Here is a 27421-nt window from a genome sequence, read left to right on the forward strand (position 1 = left end):
CATGTCTTGCTTTGTAAGGCTTCTTTGTCCTCATGAGCTCTCTGTATCTTCAATCATGTTCTCCTGGCATACAATGGAATTGTAATTTAGTTCATTATACTTTCTAGCAATCAATATTTGGTCAAGTTTCAAATGTTTTTTTGAAGAGCTTAAGATTCCCTCTTCCCTTCAGATGACTTTTCAAGGAGCTTTAAACCTGTGTTGCCTTCTAGCACCTTGACCCATTTGAGTATAGTGAAAAGAGGTATTCAGTCAAGGTGTAAGAGGAAGCATATCTAGTTTCTTTCTTTATGCTGAATACTTCCAGAGCCTTTATGGAACAAAATGATCCATTCTTCACACCTTTCTTACAATGGACTTGCTCTGGATGGTTCCAGTATTGTTACTGAGAAGTGACTAGAGCATGACAATACAGAAATTGAAGACAACTGATACAGTAGGGAATGTATTTGCTTCCTCCAAAAGACCATTTCCCTTTTCAAACCATCAATATTTGACTAAACAGCTTTTTTTCAGATGAACAGCATAATGTGAAATGAAACTTTTTAGTTACATTTCTGTAAGTGCAATTCCTTTATTTCATTTGAAAGAGGAGTACATTTGTCCATTCTCAACATTATTACCATGATTACTTTTCTGTTTGGTTAATTGTTTAAATGTCTCCAAATAAACTGTAGTCTCTCTAATTATTTAAATTTCTTGAAGGAAATACTTACATCAGCAGATAATATGTTAAACTATACAAACTGGTAACTTGTTGCAGGTATTCTCTTAACAGTAGTTTTTAAATAATCCCAAATAATAACCCCCAATTTAAATATCCTCCCCCATAATAACCTTCAAAAGCTTAACTTGTTTCAGTATTTAAAAAATGTTCTAAGAGATTTTTCTCAACATGTATCTATCTAATGATTGGATTTAAGAGCTATTTAGATTCATCTTATTAATTACATTAATTTTGAAAGATGTAACAGATCTTTAGGTTCTCTTCCTTATTATTTTTGAGCTGTAGGCAGTGCAAATTTATGGCTACAAACTAATCAGAGTTCAGTAATTTTTTCAATCAACTAGAAGTCTTTGATAGTATCTATTCATAGGGTGGAAACAAGACAACTGTTGCCAGCGAATTCAGAAATAAATGCAATGAAATACCTACTTTAATATAACATAATGTGTATAGCTTTGTTTATGTATGTACAAGTTTAAAGTCCTTTAATAATATTTGAGAGACCAAAAAAATTGACTTTTTTTAAAAGCTCTTTACCTCTTGGTCTAAAATGGTATGCCTGCCTTTAAAAATAATTAACATTAAGAATATTTTAATCCTTTTTGCTTATTGCATTGTTGAAACAATTAATTATGAGAATGTATTATATGGAGTATATTTGTACATAAAACAATTTACATGTAATTCACTGGGTATGGAAAATGAAAGTAGGAAAAGTCAAAGTCCCTCCACCTGTGTAGTCTCTGTCCAAGTGTGTAAACTACACGAGACATAGGAAGCTATATATGAGAAATCTGTGAAAGAAGACCACCTTCCCCCAATCACTTGGTTTTAATCAGATGTTTACGTAAAGGATTTGTGACAAGGTGATATCAGGCCCATGGGCAGTTACAGAAGGATATCTCCGCACAGAAGGGAAGCTGGCAGAAAAATTAAAGTGCAAAACTGATCAAAACAGGAGAGCCTGTACAGGATTGGATCTGTCATTTTTAATTTGTGCATCTAAATGAGAGAATCTGAATCAGTGCTCAGTGCATCTCATCCTGGCATTCAGAGCTTCCTAATTTTAGATTTCTGCTGTTTCTTATGAAAAGCTTCTGGATGCTACATGGGGGAAGCCGAAGCATCAGTTTTTGAAGCATGTGGGCACTTAAAGCTGTCTCCTTTAGGTGTTTAGTGTTTTCAAGTGGAAAAGGTAGCTGTTGATTAGATTGAGGTGCCCCTTTATCTAGAATGGGTTTTCAGCCCCCACGTAGATAAAAGAATGGGACACTCTCAAACTATAAACTGCTCTAGCTGAGTTATGAGTCTAGCTTATAATCAAAACCAGAAATTGAGGAAAAAAATTACAACAATACTTAAATTACAAATTTCCAATAACCAAATATCCAGTGCTGTTATAGCTACTAAATACTCACCATGTTTAAACCGTTACATCTTTAAGTGCTTTTTAAAGACTAGAGCAGGGTTTATTGCATAATTGAAACTGTAAATTATATTTCAGTTCCTAATTATTGATCTATTTTATTTAATAATGTAAAATGAGTGCACGTGGTATGTGTGCAGGAGTCTGACTTGCATGGTTTTGCTGACCTAGTGTATATTGCAGTTTATCTTGTCTTTAAAAATATCTTACTGGAGCTCTATGGTGGAGGTTTGCTTTGGTTAAGGTCAGCCACTTGGGAGTTCTCTATTTAGTGAATCATGTAGGTTGGTGTTACGATTAGACGCCAAGTCACGATCTAGCACTTTGAGCTAATTTTACTTCCAGTGTGCTGTTTTTGAATGCAAGCTCTTTTAAATGGCCCTGTTACTGACAGGAAAAGAAGCCTTCCTTAGGCTGATCGAGGTTGCTCCTTCGTTCAGGGCCTCTTGCAAGGGTCTGAGCATTACCACTAAACAGCTGGAACTGAGGGCATGGAACAGCTTTTAGACTTAGGCTGTAAGGATCCCTGCTGCTCTTAAGGTTTAGATTCCCCCATGAGTTTTTAGTGGAAGATCTATATAGCTGATAATTTTTATTTGATGCTAATGATTGCTGCGTTCCTGAATTATATACTGTTCAAAGGAGGCTGCTTAGAATGTGGGATACTTAGATGAAAGTTGTTAGGTATTACTTGCTCTGACCAGAACAGATGCTACTGAACTGTCTTAACAGCTACATCAATCCTATATGCAGTCTTTCTTTCAGTGTTTTCAAAAGTATTTGAGAACTTGAGTTTAATACCTTGAATAAAATTCTGCCTTCAAAAGAAACTGTTACACAATGATGAACTAAAATTAGAGCTCTATTCAAAACTGGAGATTAGTTTTTATTATGTGTTCATTCCTATTTTGAGTTATTTTAATTCTTACAGGCACAGTAAAAAGATATCATATTGTGTGAAATAAATGTGATTTATAACAGTTTGTCATGTCTTACTCTTTATTATTGAGGGAGGGGGTGGTTAGTGCTATCTGTTGCTAAAGCTGTTCAACATTAGTGTTTGCTCCAAGCTACATTTCTTCAAAAAACTTCAGCCAAAGTATTTCAGGATAGAGTACAAGATGTTTAAAAAAAAAAACCCAAAAGATACACACACACCAGCTTTTTTTATTTAGAAGCTTTTGTCTTTCTGCCAAAGATAGCCTTTTGACATCTTCATGAAAATTTGCCTGTTGCTGGCTAGGTTAAAGAACCTTGCATATGTTTCAGCTTGCCCACTTTCAGTAGTAACTCATCAGTTATAACATATATTGCATCTACACTGAATACATTCCAGACCATACCTGCAGAGGTCTGAGAAGGCTTTCTTTGTAATTACAGGAATAAGCTCTTGGGGACTGGTCAAGTCTGGGGTTTGGCAAAAGAATGGGTGGCTTAGGGGTGAAAAGGAAATTTTCTCTTATGCTGATAATGTTGCTTGTCAGAAGTTTAGAGGGATGAAAAGCTAGTCACGTGGAGGAGCAAAAAGAATAGGCAAAAGGGTGAATAGAGGGATTTGAAACTGAGAGAAACTGTAGAGCTGATGAAACTAGGACTGGGAATTGCTAGCTGAGAAGGGGATGCTTGGTTCCCCAGCCAAGCAGTGTAAAGTGGCTATCTTGGCACTGCTCAGGGCTGCATCCACACAACATAGCATTTGGCTCTGAGTCTCCTCCAAGTCCAACATGGTATTCCTGTGCCTCAAATCACTTGATTTTTGTGAGGAAGCAGGGAAGGTTCAGTTCAAAGTGTCTGATATAACATGAAGACTATGCTGCAGCCCCGTAGGATATTCTTTTCTGTGGTATGTGTTGGGTTATGTATATCATGTGTCCTGGGGAGCTTGAGGGCATATCCGAGAGTACAAGAGCTGCCTTGGATGGTGTTGGGGCACTGCCAAATAAACCCAAACTAATGCAGCCTTATGAAAAACTTAAAGCTGTCTATTGCCAATAGCCCCAGAGTGAAGTACTATTTTTTGGAAGCCTATGTGGAGTGACCTCTGAGAGCCATGTAGTGAACTACTAAATAGTATGGATGATCTAGCAGCTCAGTGCTTAAGCTCCTGCTCTGGCCTTTTCTGTGAGTAATATGCTTTTATTCAAAGTGAATAATTTCACTCAAAGTGAATCTCTTCACTGATTTGGCAAAGAGATTAGACCTGTAAGGTTGGAGGGGTGGGGAAAAAGGATTGCCCTATAGGACCAGAGGCTTGTTTATGTATGTGTATTTGGGGGAGGGAAAAGGGGAGTGGAATCAATAAAATGAAGAACTGGGAAGAGGGAGATACCAGCAGAAACCCTGAGGGACTAGAAAGCTGAGGCTTGAATAGGGGCAAGCATGAGATGAGGGTAAGGAGCCTGCACTGTAAGAAGAGAAGGAACACAGATGTACAAAAAGTTCATCTAGGCTGAAATGTGCAGAAGAGGATCTATGGCTTCTGAACAGTATCTGTCACAGAGCTTCAAGGTTGATCCCAAAATCTCGGGGCTGTCATTCTACTGCTGTGTAATCCACTGCAAAGCATATGCTGTTTTCTCTACTGGTATACTTTCACAGAAAGAAATTCCCTTCTTGCAGTTCCTCCTCTTTAGATCACTGGAGAGGTTTGTAATAACAGACCTAAAGTTTCTAACTCTGCTTTTAAGCTGTGTTGTTATTTATAATGGTGCTATTTGATAGAATTTCTTTCTCTGAAAATTCCTCTGAAAATCTGTTGTGAGGATTTTATTGAAAAGAACATTAGAAAGCTTGCAAAAGCAAGCACTCGCACAAGCATTCTTTTTCTAGTGTTTCTGTTGATGTAGCTTTAGTCTCTAATGCATATTCATTACAATTGTTATGTGATCAAGCATGCTGAAGTTGATGTAATAAATGATCTGCTTACATAAGGAAAAAGGATAAAATTGCTGCTGGAAATTTTGGTTTAATTATTGACACGGAAATAGAACTCATTTTAAAGATAACACTTCTGCCATATGCTGTTTATGAATTATAGATGAAATTGGAGGGTGGGAGATGCATACATATAATGAACACACACTGATTGTTAAATATCAAAATCTTCTAGAGAAACATATTGCAGAAACTCCCATTTCCTAGGCCTGAATCCCTTATCCCTTCCAGCATGAATGATTTTACTTTTCTGTTTTCAGATATTGCTCGGTAGTTTTATGGATCTCTCTCACTTTTGTGTCCCTGGGCTGGATCTTGCAGCACTGCTAACATCCCCGCTTCCCGGCTCGGTGACAGCGCTGCCATTGTTGGGGTGGCGGATGCGCTGTCAGCTCTTTTCCTGCGAGTCAGTGGGGGTGCGAAGCAGACAAAACCCCAGCTCCCTCTGGCTTTCTGGAGAGCACAGATCTTGTCAGTCTAATCATCTGCCAGCTCACAAAAACTTGTTGGCTTTCCAACCGTATAGCCAAGATAAAAATTCGACTCTGGAGAAAGTTTCATGTTTTTGTTAGTATTCCTCTCCCCTCCTCTTGTGCCAAAAGCAATCCTAGAAATAGTGAGGAAAAGGGATGTGGGGGAGTTTCTTATTTTTATTTTTCATCTTGTGTTGTGTTTCTTGTTAGAGAAGCCAGGTGGCTTCTCTGGATTACTCACCTTCTCAACAGGTGGTGAAAATTAATTTCATGCCCTGTAGCTTTGGCAGGTGTCATCAATATATACTTGGTGCAAAAATATATACAAGCAAATTAAAACACTTTTTTTGTCTGTTTGCACAGTACTGTAGACTGTTAATGATTAAAAAAAGGTGGGGGGAGGATCTAGATGTTTTACTGTGTTGGTGCCTGTTGTGGCTGCCTAAGTCCAGATGCGTTAGTCACTTGCCTCTGACAAGTAAAAAGGGAAAGGATGGATGTGCTTTGCAGTGATTTCAGTAGGTGCAACAGAGTCTGGTTTGAATGGGAGAATAATTTGTTTGGACTGTGAGGTTTGCCGAGCAGGAACCACTTGATACAGATTTATTGCAGCGCCTGCCATAACGGGCAGGACTCTTATCTGGAGGCTCTGGCTACTGTCGTGACATAGGTATTTCAAATAAATACCTGGTTCGAACAGAATATTGGGAACTGAGGATCAGAAGACTGGGGCTGGGTAAAGGGTGCTGAGTGCGGGTAAGTACAGGGAGAAAGGGAAACACAAAACAGAGCCAAAGACGTCTGTATAGGACCCTGCAGAACAGGGCAAAGGACTAGTACCTATTACCGTGGTGATGTTATTGCCTAAGTTTTTTGTATTTTTTGAAGTCTGTGTAATTGTCATGCTGTAGTATATCATCTGTTGCTGCTCTTTAGCCCTGAGTCATTTGAACTCCAATAGGATAGGTAAATTAAGAGCTACTGTTTGACTGTGTCAATTTAAATGGTGTTGTGAAACAGTCTGTAAAATGCTCTGTGAAATAGTCTCATATTACACTTACATTAAAGAGATTTTGTAACTTTCATTTACCAAATAATAAAATCAGATGTACGCAACAAGATATAAAATGAAGTACCTTAATTATCTTGCATATTAGCACAGGAGGGATGAGGGGATGTACATATTTCTTCACCATCTGACAAGTACTGTTTCTCTGCTGTCTGATGTCACCTAAATCAATACAAGTTCAGCATCATTTACCTGGTTATACTGAGAAGGTCAGGGCCTTTGTAAGGACAGAGCAGAGCAGTGTGAGATATTTTAACAACAGAACTGCCCTCAGCCTGAGGTTTCGTTGCACTAGTTCTAGATCAGTCTAAATATAAAGCCAGAAGTATGTTCTGAAACTGTCAAAAATCTAATCCAGTGCTCACCAGCATTTCCCTGGGGTTGTTTTTATAAAATATATTTTGAATTATACATTTTTTATAAAGATATCTTCATCAAGTATTTTAACTGTCATGAAGGCAAAATTCTTCAAATATTCTCAGGAAGCTGGAAGTTTTGCACTGAATGTGTTAAATCTTTTTTTAAAAAAAAGTTCAAATGCTCTTTTCATGTTTTTTTTTATTTAGATAAAATAGACATCTTGTCAGTGTTTGAAGTCAAAATAACCTTCAATATTTAATAACAGCACAGCTTTAACTTACTGCATGTTTTAAAAGTTACCAAGTACTTCAAAGTGAGTTTGTTTCTGTGTGTTACCCTCAATTAATATATGCCTATAAAATCCCCTCTTTTTTTAAAGGAACCTGCAGTGGCTATTTTTTTCTTATAATCTGGGTTTTTCTTTTCCCTTTATTCTATTTGTATGCCAGTTCCTATATTGGATTTGGCTTTGTCAAGCATATATATTTAATCTCTTGCTGCTCTTAGCATTCTGAGGGTAAAAATATATATTTTAAAAATTGCTTGCTACTTGTCCATTATGTGTTTTTTCTGATGACAGAGAACAGTACCTGAGTATCAACAATGCCTGTGCTGATGAATTACCCTAAGACATTAGAGATTACAACACTGTGGTAAAGGGAGGAAAAATCTAGTTCCACTTGGAAAACAGTTCCATAGCAACACTGGGATGAAATATATTTTTGGTATTATTTACTGGATTGGTATGATATAACTTAAAGTCCCAGACCTTCACTTTAACATCATCATCCTTTAACTATTCCTAACTAGTATTTAAACTGGTTAGTTTTATTTCAGCTACTATTTTATATTTCTTTAAGTAAGGTAAAATTTATTAACAAGAACAGAAAAACAAAAAATAGAGGTTTAAGTATATTTTCAAACAAAAAGCTAATACCTAGCAGAGTAAAAACACATCTTTATTTCTGTATTTGTAGAGCTTCTGGATTTAAAAGAACTATTAAAAGCCTATTCACCAAGTCTGGAGGCGATCTACCTGAATAATGTCTTAAGATCAATAGAAAGGATTTTCAACTTTTTCACACTAGCTCAAGTTATTTGTAATAGGATATATTTGCTGAGGAAGTTTCCAAGTACATCTTGCAGAATTTCTATAAGATTTGGGGGTTCTGTAACGTGGCATTTGGCCCACCGCAACTTCTGAACCAAAATATTCCTTTATTCTTTAGTTCCTGTGTCCAGGCACTGAAAGCCATTGACTTGTGCATTGCTGCCTAAAAGCAAACTAAAGAAATCAACTGCAATATGCTGTGATTGGTTACTAGATACTTGCTTCAAAGGAAAAAGAAATTAAGGCTCTATATATGGGTATTGAGTAATCCCCCCTAATTCTCCCTAGAACTTAATTTCTCATTAAAATTTGATCTGTGAAGATAGCATTCTGTCTTGAAACACACTGCATTTGGATAAGTAAATCAAAAACCTTTGTCAATGAGAAAGGCAAAATACACCCACCATTAGTAATGTTGCCTTCCAGATCACCAGTTTGGATTAATGTATTTTCAAGAACTTGATTTAGCCTTACCCCCAGTTTGATGGCATAAGATTCCTCTTGACTTGAAGAGGCAGACTAAGACCACTGAGTTAAAAGCAGTCATCAATCTTAGGGTGTAGTCAAGTAGTAGGTTAAAAGACATCCCTGTGCCAGAAGCTGACAGGCTTGACAAACAATGTGCTGTCATGTCTGACGAAGTAACATCCCTGCTTATCAGCGTGTGATTTTGGGAAAGACAAATTAAATGTATTCATATCCTCGGACCACGTCTGGAAAATAGTATAACTAAGATGGTTTACTTTGACTAAATTTCCAGGCCTTATTTTTCCTTATTTTTTGTTAATAAAGTTAGAAAAAGACATGAAGTTAGTTGGAAAGAAAGGACTATATAACTCATTGGAACTAGAGACTTTATTAATTGGAAGAGATGTTTAATGCAAAAGGTGAACTAGATCAATAAAATTTGTTGATTTGTATTTTAGAATGAAACTTTTAATGAAAACTTAAACCATACTTATCAATACAATTTTTGTCCCAAATAAGTGTACATCCTCTTGTAATTGCTGAATCTTAATCTCTTAAATAACCAAAGCATACACAGAGAGCTAGGAAGGAAAGTAAATTTGTGGACCATGTTATGAGCAGATGTTAAAGCTTTAGTGGGGTCTTCACAGACCACTTCTATTCCATGATTTGCTGTATGTGTGAGAAAATAATGGCTGATACTAGCATACTGAAAAAACAACACAGCAATGTTAGTCATGCCTTTAGAAGTCTCTCAGAGGCAAAAACAAACAAACAAAAAAAAAAACAACAAAAAAAACCTCCTAAGATCACATTTGATTACTATATGTTTTGTAAGCTCATCAAACTTTGAGGCTCAAAGCTGCATCTGTTACATGCGTATGTTATCTGCCCTTTTGAAGGGTAACACTCCTTTTCTGTTACCTGGGCAAACTACTGGAGATGCACTGATTTCTAGGCCATAACCATTTGGAATCCAACACTGCAGGCTTTTTTGTACAGGTAAAACTCATCCTTTTTGTGGAGAACTCCACTGAATTTAGAAAGTTGATAGCTGTTTCACAATTCTGTATGTGGTATATAATTTGGTAATCAAAGTGTGTTTAAAACAGATTATATTTAAATAAGGAAATATGGGTAATACCTTTAGGCTGATGTAACACTTCTAATGAAGTGAAGAGGCTCTGCATTATTGTGAAGAGACTACTTCACTCCAGGAGTTAATCCAACAAGTTGTACCTTTGGCTTAATGAAGTTACAGCTGTGCCGTTCTTCCAGCTGCTCTTTCTGTGTAGCAGTTCTAGGTAAGGCTGGTCCAAAGCGGAATTGCTGTACAGAATACAAATACAGAATGTAAGTAACCAAACTGGACTCTTGACAACTCCAGTCTCCTAGATGGAGGAGTCACTCCAAGCACCTTTTTTCCTCAAGCTGCTATGAAAAAGTGGTGCATCTGCTGGTAATCAAGTTGGGTGTGACTTGAAAAAATGTTTAGCATATTCAGTAGTCCTTGATGATAGGAAGATGATGATTGCCTCTTTGTCCTGCTGCTCCACAAGAAACATCACTTTAATGATGTACAGATTTCAAAGTAAAACTCTTGAGTACCAGGTTTTCTACTTCATAATATACCCTCTATTTAATAGTAAAACTGTAATACGACTTTCAGTGGATTTGGTTGTAAATTTTAATCTCTAGAGTTTTATTTTTGGTCTTTCTTTACTAAGCTTTGAACTGATATCTAAACAGTCAGGTAGTTTGATAGCTATAAAACAGACTTCTGCAAAGGTCAGAGTCTTATGGAGACTTCTTGGCTTGCTTCTTTTAAACTGATAGGAAAAGTAATTTGACAAAGGACTGAAATAAGGAGAAACTACAATAAAAGGTGAACAGCTTCTCTGGCTTTTGTAAACAGCAATAAAGCCTGTTTTTTGTGTATGAATACTTTCTCTCTTACTGTAGAGAATACAGAAATCATGCAGTCTGTGCAAACGAAAGATTGAGCCTGATGGGAGTTTGGGTATGTGAGAATTTGGCTATAATGAATCTGGTGTTAATGAACATGAGATGGCTGGAGCCAGACTCTTTTCAGGGTGCTGTGGTGCCCAGTGGCAGGACAAGAGGCAGTGGGCACAAACTGAAACACAGGAAATTCCTCTTGAACACAAGAAAATGCTTCTTTAATGTGAGGGTGGCTGAACAGGATTGCCCAGAGAGGTTGTGGAGTCTCCTTCTCTTTAGAGATAGTCAAAACTTGACTGGACATGGTCCTGGACAACTGCTCTAACTGACCTTGCTTGAGCGGGGGTGGGCGGTAGGAGGGGTTGGACTACATGATCTCCAGAGGTCCCTTCCAACCCCAACTCCTACAGGATCTGTTATCTCTACAGAAAATCCATATACGTCATGTTACAGGATCTTTAGACAGTGGGGGAAAAGGGGTGGAGAAGAGAATCTTTTTTCTTTACCTTAGTATGTACCCCACCCGTGATCTACAGGAGGTAGATGGTATCTTCACTGTCTCTCCGTGGAAGTGGTACCCCTTAGGAGAAAATGTTGAGATTCACTGAGCAGAGACAGCCCTGCTCTGTGTTAAAAAGAAAGTGCTACCACACAGTCTTTCTCTGGTTGTTGTTTTAATGAAAATCACAGCTGTGCCACTGCTTTGGGGAGCCCAGCCCTGTTGTGTCTTAGGCATGCTCTGTGTGCACCTATTGAAAACAGCCCTTTAGGAGATTTAGGTGGATAATTTTAGTCTCAAGCTGTCAGTCAGAACGTGTAGGCATGACAGAGGCAGAGAGCTGCTAAATTCTTTCTAGTTGTGACTGGAAGAACAGTAGACAGCTAGAGAGCCTTTGAGTCAAATATAAAACACCAGTGAATTTAGTGCTTCTAGGTTTGATAGCAGAGGAGTTTGGACAGGGGAACAGCAGAAATAGAGCTAGGCCCAGTTCTAGCCAGGTCCCTCTTTGGGCAGTTCACTTTTTCAGCTGTAGGTGCTAATATATGCATCACAGGTAGAAGTTTAAAAAGTACATGCCTTTCCAAGAAAAAGAAAACTCTTGGACAGCTCGAGCATCCCAAAAATATTTCTGCAACAAAAAAAGGCTTTGTATTTTTTCTTCCCCTTGAGAATGGATCGAAACTCTCATACCCCAGAATCTGGGGGAGCTTCGGGGGAATTAAGATTCTAACCTTGGTTTGTAGCTCTCATCTCCCTCCTTCTCCCCTCTTCTTTTTCTTCCTTGATTCAGACTTGATTCAGTTCCTCTTTCCGAAGTATTTGATGTAGATTCTAGCTGTTTGGGAGGATTTTAGGTTCAGTACCTTTTCCCCTTGTTAGCTACAGGCGGTTCAGCATCAACAAACTGCCTTGTAGCTGAAGCTCCAGTTGGTAGTGCCGCTGCTGATAGATCTCCTCACCCTGGGGACAGGAGGTGTGTGTTTGTCTCTGCTTATGCTATGTTTTTGTGCCCCATGCATTGAAACTACCTTAGACATACTGAAGTCAAGGCTATTCATCGTGCACAAAGAGAAAGGGCAAAGCATTTCTCCCTTAGGGTAGAGAACAGTACTAGGGAAAATCTTAGTATAATTGAACTTAATGCTGTGAATCTTATTATGTAACATTGTCATCAAAAAGTAACGTGAAAGCAGAAGAGAAAACCTGCTTATTTGAGACTACAGCAACACTAAGCTGTTTGGCTATAGGTGGTGAAATAAGGAGGCTAATAAACCTTGAGTTGTTTGAAGAGGGCTTTTCTCAGTCTGTCATGCTGGAGTCACTTCTGGGAAATTTCACTCTTCTGATGACTTCTGTGTGCGATAAACAGTATAAGCACTTAATGTGTGGGAACAAAGTCGCTGCCTGTAAAAAGGTTCAGTGGAATCAGACCAGTGAGAGTCTGCCTCCCAAAGCCTTCTGTAAGTGATTTTCTGCAGCTGGCAAATAGCCAGCTTTGGCTGTCGCAGTGAACATTAAGAAAATACAGAAAGGAGAGAAGGGAGTCTAGGAATGATAATCAGGATATATATGCTGTCATGATTTTTGAAATGAAAAAGTAGGTTATTTGGATCTAATTTTTGTAGTGTCAGGATGCTTGAAAGAGGCAGAATCTTCCCCACCCTAGTTCAACAATTGTAAAGTAAACTGTATTAATGAAGTTCCCCCTAGCTCTGGGAAATGCCTTTTCATTTGAAATAATCCCTGTAAGTTATGCAGATTGATTTGTATGCTATTAGAAATGGTTGGAAAATGGAGTAAAAATAGCGTTCTCCTTTTTTCACTTAAAATCACTTAGCCTGTTTTGCTTATTATAATCCACTGGTTTTTATAATAAGGAATCACTGGCTAAGTCTGGCATAATATCCCTATGTACGCTTACAGAAAAGAACACAGACCAAATTTATACTTAGGAAGTGATGGCAATGGGTTTAATTCAGGCAGGTCCATGAAGTTTCAGTTGTAACAGCTAAAACCAGTAGAAGTGCTTATGATGATATTTTAAAGTAATATTGTTACTGATGGTGGCATCTTTTCACATTTCTTTTTAGACTGTTAAGCTATCTCTGCAAGCTTGTCATTCCATATACATACTATTAGTTTATTTACCTAAGAGAAAAATAGCATTTTTTCTTACGAAATATTTTGGCATATCTAATATCCATATCTCCCGCATACTTCCAACTGTTAAATTTTTTCTTCCAAGTTTTTTAGTTTTCATATTAAAAAAATCAGTCTTGTAGTTTGTTCTTAATCTAGATAGAACATTATGAAGAAAACATTTTGCTCTATCACATTCATCAGAGGATCCTGATCTTCGTCATTTTAATTTCAGAATAGCACTTAACTTAATAGTCACTCTTTAAAATTCACCTCCTAACCCAAATATGTTGAATGGAGCATAGACAGAGAACTGAATTCTCTTCTCATATGTCTTCATATGCCTGTGAAGCTATGTTGTCATGCCAAAACTATTTCTTCAGTCTTTATTCTGCATTACTGTTTGATGTTAGATGGTCCACATCTCCTGCTTTTTTCCTTCTTTCAGTGTTTTAGAATGGCCTTGGTGGGTCCACTTGCCTGTGTTTTAGCATTTGGGGATCTATTGCAGAACTGAGTCTCTTGCATTTCCAGAAGGCTCTTGCTTACTACTTCTTACTGCCTTCCAACAAAGTAAGTTCTCCTAGGATGTGCCGGGAAGGTCAGGAAGGATGGGGGAGTTACCTGAGGTAAATCAGCACAACCAAATTCTGATACAAGGCATACATATTACTTGAGGCACTCAGTTGTTGAAATGTTAATAAAAGGTGCTTACTGGATACTTAGATTTTGCTCATAAACAATTCTGTATAGTAGCAGGCTGAACTATTCACATGTGATTTAATATTTCTTAATGTATTTCTTAGAAATCATCAGCTAATTTGGTGATTAACAGTTACCATGTATATTTAATTGCTAACTTTAGACTCCAGCCTTTTTTTCAGTACTGAAGAATTAGACCCTTTAAAACACAGCATATAGCATGCATATGTTGTCCAGATCAGTCTTACACATGCCTTTTTCCCCCTCATTTCCCTCCCCCTCCATTATGTATTGTATTAGCACAGTGTCACTTGTATATGCAGTAGACTGTGCGTGCATGTATCGTATTACTTAATACTGCTTTCACAGATTGCTACAGCAAGGGAGATATTAGGAGTTTTTGTATGTTGTCTATACTTTAATGTCTTTTCAAACTCTCTTAATTCTACAGGCATTTTTCACAAAGAAACTGCAAACAGTATGTATTTTACAGTTTTATGCACAAAATTATGATCCCAGAACTTACTAAGAATCTAAGGTAAATTGAAAAATGAATGCTGAAAAAAAGCTGAAAAATGAAAACAAATCTAGAATTCAGCTCGCATATGAAGAAATGTGAAACATAATAATAGCTAATCATGAAATTTAGGACTCTGTCCAAACACATGGAGGGAACAAGGCTGAATCAAGACTGCATTTCATAAATTCCCACCTAGGAAACTGAAGTCTCTTCACTTCTCTTCAAAGAAAGAAAGAACGAAAGAATAATAATTAAAAAAACCTTCTAGCCACCTATTTAGCATACCTACTGCTGACTGTATAGTCATTAAAATTGAATATTGTCCTCCTGTCCTCTAGGTGGACATGCTAGAGGACTTTATGGGTAATGATACACCCAAGCATGCCTTTTAATACATCAGTCTTTACTGTGAAGAGCGTAATACCTACATGATTTCTGTTGTGATGATTAGGTATGCAGAATCTTTTAAAACATTGTGTCCAAAATAACAAGTGAAAGCAACAGCCCTATTTCATTACAGTACCATGATTCTTCTGTATTACACAACTATTTTATGTTAGCACTGACCTAACCACATAAGCATCTTTTATCTTGGATTTATCTTTCCTATATCTTTCCTATGTTTGTACCCCATCCCTGGATACTGCTGAATGACCCTGTCCTTGCAGAGTTACAAATCGCGCAGATTTTGACCAGTCTGACATACCATATTCTCTAAAGTGAGCCTCTGGCATTAAATTCTAGTTAACTATTGAACTACTAGAAGATCTCAGCTGAGTATTACACTAGCTAAATTTTGATGGAGCGTGACTTTGATCTTAGAAAACACAAATGATTTGTGGCTTTTTATGAATATTACCATCAGTCTAGAAAAAAATGGAGGACATTTGGGAAGGAAAATGAAAAAATCATGAAAGAAGAGATGGGTGAGATATCAGTGTCATCAGGCAATTCTAGTTTTTTTCAGAATCTGATTTTCACCTGATAGGCAGGTCTCAAAGTCAGGAATGACTTGTCTGTGTAGTGTATGTGCGCATCATAGTTATTTCCAGTATGTAATTTCTCGCAGAAAACACCTTCTGGTGGTAACTTCATTCACAGTCTAAATAGAATTTTGAAGTTAACTACGTGAATTATTTTTCAGATGTCGAAGACATCTTTTGTCCTATGATCTGTGTGAAATAGTTGTATTATGCTTTACCTATTTTACCTTGCATAAATTAATATAATTATATTAAGTACATATTAAAAGCATTATAAGGAAGCTGTACATTAGCAAAATATTTTATGTCTGATTTTGCCTGTCACCATCTTTGAAAACCTAAGAACTCTGGAGTCAGTTGGCACTTAAGTTTAGTATAACGTTTTTATATTGTTGTCATTTATTTTTAGACTGAAACATAGCTAGTCATGTTTCTTTGCTTACATGTAGTCAATATAGTAAAGGGACTGTATGAACTTTTTTTTAAAATGAAGAAGAGAAATTAGGGCAGTGTGTATAAGTCCAGTTAGTCATCTGTACTATAGAACTAGCTTAAATAGTTTAATAGGTTAAAAAAGTAGTTTTGTTATTATAGAAATTGTGCAATAAGACATTCCTAGTGGTTATATTTGTTTAAAAGCTTCCTGAGGCTAAGATGGTAATAAGGTGTAAAACCAGATGCCGCAGAGGATATTATGATTACTAGAAAATACATGTATCTCAGTGAACATTTTCAGAGGTAGACATGGTTATTTTTGTTGAAGAAAAAAATAGCTGCTATCACTGAAAACCTTCTCAGAAAAAAAAATGTATCGCAAGGTAAGAGAACCAGTTCAAAGGGTTCTTTTGTAACTCTCCGTCACAAAGAATCTGTTTTATTATGATAGCTGCTGTCCTGACAGTCAAGTGACAGATTTTGTTATGGGTTTTGAGCTGTCCATTAAATATAGCACCTCCATTTTTTGAATGTTTTGAGTAGCCCACTGCGTAGCTACTGTTTGAAAAGTGTGAGTCGCAGTGGGAAGCTGAAAGGGAATGGGCCTCTCGAAGCATTTAGTGTTTAATGGATCCACAGCTGTAGTGAAGCAGTGTGCAGAAATAATTCTGATTAGGCTTGGTCAATCAGGCTACAAAATCAGACCCATCCCTTCTTCATTCCGCTCTAAAATTCAGAGAACAGTCTCCTGTTAAACCCAGTTAAACAAAAAATCTGTTCAATCTGTTATATTTTAACTAATTTCTTAATATCGTATGCTGCCAAAAGCAGAGGGGAAAAAATAGTTAAGATACTGCATTGCCAAGGAAGACTCTCTTTTTCGTTTGGGACTTCATTTTAGAAGGAATGATTGAAGCTAAGAAAATAGCAATTTTGAAAATTGAGCTTTTGCAAGAATTAGATGGTACTGAGTATGAATAATAGATTAATATTGGACCACATTTGTGATGTGGTAAGTAGCTAATTGTTTACGTTTCATGTCAGCTGGTGTCATTAAAATATACAGCTGTAAATGTGCAATTAAAAAGGAATAACTTTGAATGGCAGAGGTTTTTGCCTAATCAACACTATATTATTTGATGATAAACCTTCAGATCAAAAGCAAATCGCCTGTAATTGTAATTTCTATTTTTCTAAGGCTCTAGTATGCTCAGCTAAGTTAGTTGCAGCTTTAGAAGCATGATATATATGTGAAGTGGGAGCTCAATTAAGATGCTCTGGCTCTGTTTCGTTGTGTTGAAGAGGTCAGGTGGTTGCAGTCATTACTGAACCTCACTGGCAATCTGCTTTGAAGTAGATTCTTATGTATAGATTGTGCTTTTGTGAAGAAAAGCATTATTCTAAATAAGCCTTGAAAACAGAATAGGTTTCAAAGGAGCAGATGAAGGTATTGTTCTGAACTAATGCTGTTGCTAATAAATGCTGTCAGAATACTTAGACTGTTACCTATAAAAAGCAGCAAGCCCCTTAAAGTTAGAAACATTTTTACTGAACTTAAAAAAAATCTTCCTTTGTGACAGAACAGAAATTAAAGGTTTTGAATAGGGTTTCTTTCTTAAACAGTTTAAAAAAGCCACTATTTTGAATCAGTGTTGCTTCAAGATAGTTGTTTGAAAAGCAAAGGTGGTTCAGAGAGATTTGTATGAAGTAAGAATTTGCTGGCCTTAATACCGTGGGCAAGCACATTCAGCTCTTCTAAAATGTTTTCGTTTATTTCTGAGTATGGATAAATTTGCTTGCTTGTATTGGAATTTCACCTGTCAGCATATATAGCAGCTCTAGCAATAACCTGCCCCTCCGGCACTACCAATGGAGAACTGAGTGTTGCACTATTGGCAATTCATCAAGTAGCATGTAAAGGGAAAAATGAGACGAGTTCTTTAAGTAAAAAGAGGCAAGCCACAGACAGTTATTTAGGGGAAAATTCTAGATAAGGAAAGATCTGGAGAAAAACCTTTCTTGATTTGACTGGCTGCATTGTTTAACTGCTGTGTATAATGAGGAACTATAGGGTTTTTTTCTTTTCTTAGATAGAAACCACTTACTCTTAAAAACAAACAAGCAGAAAAAAGCCCTAATGCAGTGAGCATCATTTTACTAAAACATTCATGCAGCTTAGCAGATTTAGCTCTGCTTTTAAATAAATACAGGGAAATGTTTAACCCGTATTGTATTGCCACAAAGCCTGTGCTGATCACACAGAAGCTTGGGAGGTCCAAGGACAAAGGGACTGGCTGCTGGAAACAGCTCTTTTCTGCACACGCTTCTGCACACAGTCCAGCAACAGCAGAATTTGGTCAAGATTACAAGGTGAAGGAGAGAGTATTAGCAATTCTTACCTCTCACTAATCAGAAAATGCGAAGAGGATTGTATAGCTGCATGCACAAGGTAATAGCCAGTTTTCCTTTTCTCTTCTGTTTCTTTTTGATGGTCATTTAAATAGTTACAATTCGTGTACCTTAGTATCAGTTAGTTTGGTTTCTTTAAATAGGGGAAATGTAAGGATATGGAGTTTACACCTCTGGAAATGGAGTTTATACATCTAGAAGGGGAAATAAACCTCTTCTGTTTAATTTACTGAAACATTTGACTTTGGTTAATACTCTATGAATTAAAATCAATACAGCTATAATTTAATTGGTGTCTAGGGAGGAAGGGCATGACTTTGCAATGTATTAAATGAAATTCAGATTCCATTTTGATTATTATAATACATTGGACTAATTTAAGAAAAAATAGCACATTGTTTTAAAGGATATAAGTATAATCTAGGTTAGACTACGTGCCTTAGTAAATGTATTTGTGAGGATGTGTATATGAGAAACAGAAAACTGAACAATTATTTTTGGTGTACTTCCAGGATATTTTTTCTATTACTAGTTTGTCAGAATGATCTGGGGTTGGCAACTGCCAGAAATAAGGTAGATAGGACAGAAAGATGGATTACTGGCCTCAACCAACAGAGTAGTTTCTCCTTTTCAGAGGACTACTCATCAGTCCTTAATTGTGAAAGAAGGAGTGACATGAGAATGAATAGTGGAGCTCTGCAATACTGAATAGCATAAAACTGTGCTTAAATATACTTAAATAAATTTTATATATCACAAAGCAAACTTTTTTCCAGTTCCCCATGAAAATTTTTTGTATTAAATAACTTTCTGTGGCACTGTAAAATAAAAAGAAATGCTGAATTTATATCTATCTATGTAATTAATTTTAAGACAAAGCTATGTATTGCCTTTTTCTACTACTTTCAAGATTTATGTTAAAACCATTAAAATATCTTAATTTTTAATGACTGTCCTGAATACATTTAATCTAAAATCATGTGGTCAATCTGATTATAAAATGAAAATGGAATTTTTGTTCTGGGTTTTTTATATTTGAACTTTTTGCATAATTTTGTATTAGCGTCTTTGCTCTGTTCCTTCTAAATTGTGCTCGCCTGAGGTCTATCGACACAATATATAGTAGCATGAATGTTTTTAAAGCAACAATGCAGTATAAATTTTAGCTTTTTCATGAATTTTTAAACAAGTACGTATACAGTAATTAATAAGCATAATACTCAGGTGCAAAAGAGTAAAAAGTATATATTACCCATTCACAACGTTCTAGTAGCTAATCTTATAAGAAGAAAATAAGAAATTACTTAACCCCAAATATGTCTAATATATTATAAAACATGTTTTATCTGATCTTTAGGCTTTCATATAAAACAAGCTGGGTTTGGATATGTTTTTAAACCTTCCCCTTTGCTCACTCCTCCTTGTTTTTTTTTTGTTTTTTTGTTTTTTTTGTTGTGATTCACAATAGCTCATATACTTGTAATTGTTCTGTAAGGGTGCAAATACCCCTCTTAATCTGAAAACCAAACATCTGGTTATTAATTAACAAGTTTGGACATGGCGGGTATCCTGGCCCCAGTAAAAGAAGCGGAACTTTTCTTGTTTAAATCCATGGGACAACGTCACCAAGACATTCAAAGTATTGTCTTCATGTGGTTAGCCCTGTGAATAATAATTTCAAGTTTTATGTTGACTGTCAAAGAGCAAAAAATGTTGTACAGTATATTTGTAAGCTGAGATTGCTTCTTTACTTCTTCATTTATATCTGAGTTGAATTTTGGACCTTCAAGTGCTCTTCTGTACATGTTTTACAGAACAACTGAGGGCTGTGATTTCACTGGATTTTCAAGCTTTTGTTAAGCTCCCTCCTAAGAGACTATCAGAGAAAGTAACCTCACAGAGAAGGAATCTGGTCATGGACTGTAAATAGGTTAAAGCAGCAGATGTCAAGAAGAACTATAGCAAATATTTATTTTTGGAGTAGAATGAATGTAGTCCAGACATCCAGAGAGACTGATATTCTGACCATTTCACACACAACAGTTCAAAACAGTTCAACAGTTGTTCTGGTGCAGTTTCTTTTCTCGCAATAAAATATTAAAAATTGTAGTTCATTAACGTACATCCCAAGTCGTATATATTTAGTTCAAAAGTATATGGGGAACTGTTTTTTAATCTCCTTCCCTCCACACACCCCCCTTCTTTAAAATATGCCTTTGAATTATCTGTGAAAAATTATCCACAGTGTCAGCATTGGTCTGTGGACCTGCAAAGCTGTGTTTTTTTGCTGTGAAGTCTTTTGCACAAACCACCCCTGGATTTAAGACCATGCCCAACTTTTAGAAATAGCCCTTGAGGCTACAACTGTTCTTTACTGCTAGTAAAAGGAAGATGGACAAATCTCTGTCATCAAGGAAGGCTAATTGGCAAGGACTGGTCTACCTCCACATTTCAGTTTTAGAAAACTAGTCTCTTCCAAAATAGACTGGCCAAATACACCCTGCATAATCTGAGTTTCTTCTGGGTAATGTGATGTCCCTGCAGCCCTAAGATACAGCTATTTCATGCTTTTAGTTCAGAGTGAGATACCAAAAGCTGTGTTGCAGCCCACCAAAGTGATGGTTTTGCAGCGTAATTCAGTGTGGTGTGTGCCCTGGGGTATTGCATGCCAGTCTGTGGAGTGTTTGAGGGTGCAATGCCTTGTCGGGTGGGCCCCTAGGACTGTCTAGGATGGACGGTCAAAATTTATGCTGTCTGCTCAACACTGCCCTTTGGGAGTGGCCCCTGGGGTGGGACAAGGCCTAAAACGTGCTCTGCTTTTATCTCAGAGTTGGTGGTCCAAAACAGAGACAGGAAGCAGCACAATGGCAGAGTAGGTGTATCCGTTATCTTCATGTGAGAGTAGGCTGTGCATGATTATTGTCATACTTCAGTGGTTTGGTAACCCAGGAGTTGCATGCATATAGCAGTTCTGGGTGCGAGTTCAGAGCTGACTTTGGCTAATTGAGGTCATTCCTGTTTACAAGCGGCTGCTCCAGCTGCAAATATAGATTGGGGGGGGGGGGGGGGGAGGGAAGGATTTGAGTGCCAGAGTAAAGATGGAGGCGATCACATGAATTACCCAAGCCAGTGAAATATATGCCAAACTTGCAGAGTTACAAAGATAACATATTCTTTCTAGTGCTTTGTTATGAGAGCAACAAGTTGATTTGAAAGAGCATTTTGAAGAGTCGTTTATGAGCAAAGTGCTCTTTGCTACTGGAAGAAACAGTTACAAGAGACTTCTGGTCAACACTTAAGGATTTGCCAGGTTACAGAGCAATTTCACAGTAAAAAGTCTTTTTTAAATTTTCTGAAAGAAATTGTATGATGACCACTTATCAAATTGACAGGAAACTAAACTGATCTTACTGAATCACTAATAAAAGTTGAGATTTTGCTTTCTCTCCTGCTTTACCTTTTAATAGGGTGCTAAGCAGCCATAAAAGTGAACAATAAACTATAATTACTTTTCTAAAGATAAAATTCATATTTTAATGTGCAACATATACAATAACAGGTGGCTAGACTGATGCTACTCTGTTGCTTTTAGCCTTTTGCTCTACCAGCAGTTCACTGAAATAAGGGCTGCTCAGAGGGGTAAGCATAGCTGAGTTTGCAGAGGAGCACATGTACTGTAAAATAACTGGCTGCACTGGGAATTCTCAGTTAGAAATTTTGAGACTCACTTCCAAAATTTCTGATCCTTCTTGAACCTTTCTCACTTGAAAGTTCAGCTCCACACATACTTTAATGTGGAAGAATAACCAACAAAATAAGCTCCTCCTCAACAAAACTTCCATCTGTTTAAATTAGGGGCTTAACGTAACAGATAGTTGGAGGAGAGAGAGGAATTGAATGAAGAATTCCTCTGAATAACGGAACGAGGCAGCAGTTGATTTCCAGACAGAACCTCTCCTACTGGTTCCTTATGGTTTATTTTGTGTTTTTAATTTGGAGGATTTGGGTGTGTGGAGGGGGTTGTTCTCTTCCCCTCCTCAACTAGGGGCAGAGGTCTTTTCAGAAGCCTATGCAGGGTGTAGGCCCATGTTTCCCAAAGAGCACTGCAGCCTTTGGTCCTGAGGAGATAGAGATACCCAGTGGGCCTTAAGTTAGGTTACTGATTAGGTTACTGAATGTTAGAAAGATGTGGTGGGATTTCCTATGGGCTCGATCAGGATGTCTCTCTGAAGCTTTCAGAAGCACTGACTGTTTTTCATTCGTTAGTATAGAAAACGTGGATACCTGTATGGGGTGGTCTGGTTCGATCTGATGGGGCTAGCTATGTTCATTTTGGGGTGCTAAATGCAGGTAATTTTGAAACTTAGGAATCTTAGTTTTGTTCCTGATGTTTCTTATTTTTCCTTCAGCTCCACGTTCCTGGTAAAATACCATTCTGCTTAACTTTACTTAAGCTACACTGAATTTAGTATTGCAGCTATATCAAGACATATATGATGTATTTGTTATAATTTAATAGTGAATGTTATTACTGGCTTGTATAAATATTTTGGGTTATATGTTATTTTTTCAGGCCAGGCAGTAACCTAACGACCTGCGATACAGGGGATAAGAAAGAAAGCAAAGACATAGACCATCTTGCTCTGAAGTTATTCATACAAAGGTAAAATAGTTTTTTCCTGCTAAATTTTAATGTTTCATGCTAACTTTGAGAACGAAAACTACTGGCATTACGTTTACATACTGTCAGGAAAGTCATATAATGTATTCTGCATTTAGCTGCATTTCCATATTTATCTGGGTAAACAGTTTGTGATTAGTATAAATTTTAAAATGTCAGCTCAGCTTCAAACTGAAGGGCTCAAATCAAATATATTAACTAGGAAAGCTGCTAAAAGTATTTCATAGCTTCATGCGTTTGAAGGTAAGCTTAATCATCTCTGATGTTCGTAGCTGCAGAGAACAGGTGTCAGGACAAGTCAAATAGTAAACAAGTGAGTGTCTGCAAAATAGAAGCTAGAAGGGTCTTGGGATATTTTGTACTGAAAAAGTTTTTCTTCTAGTGTAGATCACGGTTTTGGTCATGGGTGCATTATGAATTCTTCAGTCCCGTGGTTTAGATCCTAAGGTTAAAATGCCTGTTTTGAAAGTTTTGAAGTAAGCTTTCATTTTTCTTTTTTTAATCCTCTCCCTCCCCCACCTCGCTCTTGTATTTGAGTAGCATAAATCTTTCAACATAAGAACAGAGATAGCCTTACTTGAAGTCGCTAGTAGCTGCTGAATAGTCATCTGTGTTTTAATATATGACTTTTCTAAAAGAAAAATTTTATTTTGGTGTCTTGAATGCAGTATTGTGTGCAGTCTACTGGAACAGACCTTTTTTTTATAGTGTGTGTAGGCGTGGATGGCTGTACAGTGTTTTATCCCTCGTTTATGTGTTCAAGCAGACAGCATCTGAAAGCATCAATAATAGGTTTAAAACAGAGAAAAGAGGAAATAAGCAATGAAATGTATTGATTTCCGAACTATATGCTGGTGGTGTTACTAAAAGTATCATTTAGGACATCCTTTCTCTCCAATGAAGTTTTTTTTTTTTAATCTTTCAAGAATCTCTTCTCACATGGTTCTTGTGTTAGTCACTGAAGAGTTAAATGTAGCTTTCCATAGAGAGGACTGTTACTGTAAGGTTTTCAAACTGGACTGCTCCGAAAAAAAGGATAACCATTGAAGATTTTGAAAAGCTTTTTGGATGGTAATCAAGTTAAGGAAGCTGTAAGGTTCTTGGCTTTGCTGGCGGCTGCTCTTGCTCACCAGGATCCTGGCACCCTATCGCTGTGCCCTTATTGCCTACATAGCTCCAATTCTCCTGTCAGGCAATGCCACCATACAATAGGTCCCTGAGGCTACTTGGATGAGTGACAACCAGCCAGCTCCAAAGTGACAAGTGTTTGAATGTCTAATTGGGTCAGTGCACAGGTGCCTGCTCCTCATGAGTGAGATGTTCTAGCTTTTCTCTGTGACATTTTATTGGTTCCTCTCATTTCCCCTGTAGTTGTAAAGCATGACTGTCAATACTTTGGTGCAAGAGAACAGGCATTATAAAAGTGGAAGGATGGCTTCCTGTCATACATTAGACTGTTCTGATTAAACTAACCTTAACTCTTGAGGGCTGACTTCGTGGGGGGCGTGCGAAAAAAATCCTTTCAAGTGATGGATATGTGCTGACACAAATAGACAATGTAATAACAATGCCATTGATTTGATTGGTGAAAACAAATACATTGTCTTAAACTGTATGTTATGTAGTTCTCATACTGGCTAGACCTTGAGTCTTGGACATCAGGAAATGCATGGGAGAGAAAAACAGCTGGATAGGCTGTAATTGCGTAGTCTATTCCTAAGTCTAATGAACAACTTGCCTTCATAGAATACAGTCACATACAGGCAACTGATGTGCAAGAGAACTGTTTTATGTTATTGAAGGCTTGGTCTGTGCAGAGAAAAAAAGTGATACTAAACCTATGTTATTCAGACACCGCTGCCCTTGTTTGGTCTCTTCCTAATAGCACCATAGAATACTTGGGTTGGAAGGGACTTCTGGAGATGCAGACCCCTCAAAGTACAGTCAGCTAGAGCAGGTTGCTGTCTGGGCAGCCTGCTCAAGTATTTCACCACCCTCACAGTATAAAAGCTTTTTCTTCAGTGGAATTTGCTGTATTTCAGTTAGTGACCATTGCCTCTTGCTGTTTCACTGGGCAGCACCAAGGAGAGTCTGGCTTCGTCTTCTTTGCCATCTGCCATCAGATATTTATACACATTGATAAAATCCCCCTAAGCCTTCTCCAGGCTAAACAGGCCCAGTTCTCTCAGCGTCTCCTTATATGACAGATGCTCTAGTCCCCTAATGATCTTTGTGGCCTTTTGCTGGACTCGCTCTGCTATGTCTATGTCTTTCTTGCCATGGGGAGCCCAGGACTGGACCCAGCGCTCCAGCTGTGGCCTCACCAGTGCTGAGGAGGAGGCAAGATCGCTCCTAGCTCCTTCTTGTAATGCTGAAGGAGCGCTATTGGGGGTGCCCTAACTCCTTCTCCACTGCCCGTTTCCCTTCAAATGACTGGTCACATTGGTCTGACCTGCTTGCAGAGGCACAGCTTTAAAAAACAATTTAGCTTTGCTAGGATTCTCATAACTTACTGCACTTTCTGAGATATGATTTGCAAAGCAAAACGAGAAGTTTAGTCCCAGCAACATACACATTGTGGATGCTGAGTGGGAGAGATAACTAATGTTCAACTTTTTGGTGCGGTCAAGTATATGAAACATTTAGACATTGTTACCTATTTGCTTGTCCTGTGACACTGATCCTGAGCCTTTCCTTAGCCTCTCCTTTTGGTAAAAAGCTGTTTTTTCTGCTTCCATATGTTCATTTCATTTTTTACTAGCAAATGTTCCTTTCTCTCTTTCCATGTACAATCTGCCAAACAACTGCATTAATAGATAGTTTCCTTTCTCTCTTTTCAAGCCTGGTCAAAGACATTCTTGGGGCTTTTTACTTTTGGCTACCCTGTGGTGCTGCATGTGACGGTGCAAGAAACTGCCTGAGGGCAGATAGAGAGGGAAACTAGTTGGAGATGTTGATCAACAGAAGTAAGTTTAAAAATAAAAAGCTAATCTAGCAAAAGACCATGGTCATCACATTTTTCTAATAGGGAGGCATCAGATTTTATTTTATTTTTTTGAGGAAATATTCTTTCTCAGTTCTTTGAATGTTTTAAAAAGCGTATTTTAGGAGTCTGATTTTATATCCCTTACGAAATGCGATGTCTTCCATTTCCGATCCATGCTATGCTACAGATGTGTTCTGATATGGCATGTAGATCTGCAGATTTCATATAAAGAAAAAGTACTAATGTGTTCAATGCATATGGTTTTGCTTTCCATTCAAGACAAGTCTAAGAGGGAGATTCTTCTTGATGAATTGTGTGCCTGCAAGGGAGGGATAAGTGCCAAAAGTTTTTCCTGAAAGAAAATACGCAGCTTATTGAATTTCTTAGCTATTAATAACACGTATTTCCCTCTGTGTGCGTGTGCGAGAGAGAGAGAGAGAGAGAGAGAGAGAAGAGGTGGTCTTGAAACCAAAAGCTTTCTGTGGATATAAAAGAATCTCTCCCTTCTGGATATCACTCAAGGGTTGAAGAACCAAGCAGTAATCGATCCCAGAACTTCCCTGTCTGTGTTCTTTTTCTGTCTCTCTTCTTCTATCCCTTCTTCTTTTCCTTCCCCATTTTCTTTACCAACCATAACAGGTGCTTCTCGCAACTGTAGGCCTATGAAGTGCCTTTTGGGGCTGTACATACTTGATACAGATATTAGCCATATCACATGGATCAGTGGATATCAGCCAGTCCTATTCTTGAAGTGAGCTATTTTCTGAGTCTTTTTTTGATTGTATTTGGCCTAGGGTAGGTACTTTTAAATCCCATTGATTTCACATCATGGGAAGTCCTCAAAAACTTACCAAAGCTTTTTTTTTCCCCTCAATATTCTATATCCATTTTACTCAAGAGTGCCTCTGTCCAGTTCAACAGAAAACCTCTCCAGCTTTTTAGCCAATACTGTGACTGGCATGGGGACATTCACAGTTACCAAAAATTGTGCTTAAAAAATGCATGTTATTGTAGCAAATTATAGTGAAAGAGGTACTGAAATAGTTTGAAGACTAGAAAAGCCCAAAGATGGCTGTTAAGGAAGGGGCTATAATATTCTGTACGAGGAATGATTTTCTTTATTCAGAACAAACAACCTAGGTTAAAAGATTGGTATACTTATAATAGGAAACTGTATAAGGAAACTGTTTCTTTAAATGTAACACTTTTTGGAGTAGAATAAAAAACATGACTTCAGAACTTCATTCATATTGTTTGGTTTTAGTGTCAGAAACCCCAGCAGACATTTGACTATATAGAATACTAGGATTAAAAGAGGATGTGTCCTAATGGCCTTCTAGTCATGTAACTGCTCTGTTAGTGTGATTCTAACAAAATCATCCCATTTGTGGATGGAAGAGTAGGTGAGAATTTGGTTAAAATTTTATCTTCAGAATAAAAATTAAACTATGATTCAGTCCAAGGGTTTTTTTGAGATGTGGCTTTCGTTAGTATCATATAACTTTCAAGGTAAATGATACTCTTTTTCCGACTA

At 37.4% G+C, this 27421-nt stretch overlaps 1 protein-coding gene across 1 annotated transcript in view; it reads left to right on the plus strand.

The window, feature by feature from the left end:
- NRCAM (neuronal cell adhesion molecule) overlaps positions 1–27421 on the plus strand; it is a 158298-nt gene that overhangs the window by 37418 nt on the left and 93459 nt on the right. Inside the window, 1 exon segment of the mRNA XM_064507881.1 lies at positions 22794–22883. The gene's annotated coding sequence lies outside the window, so the exon portion shown is untranslated.

The sequence above is a fragment of the Dromaius novaehollandiae genome, chromosome 1 (genome assembly GCF_036370855.1).
Source record: "Dromaius novaehollandiae isolate bDroNov1 chromosome 1, bDroNov1.hap1, whole genome shotgun sequence".
Classification (NCBI taxonomy): domain Eukaryota; kingdom Metazoa; phylum Chordata; class Aves; order Casuariiformes; family Dromaiidae; genus Dromaius; species Dromaius novaehollandiae.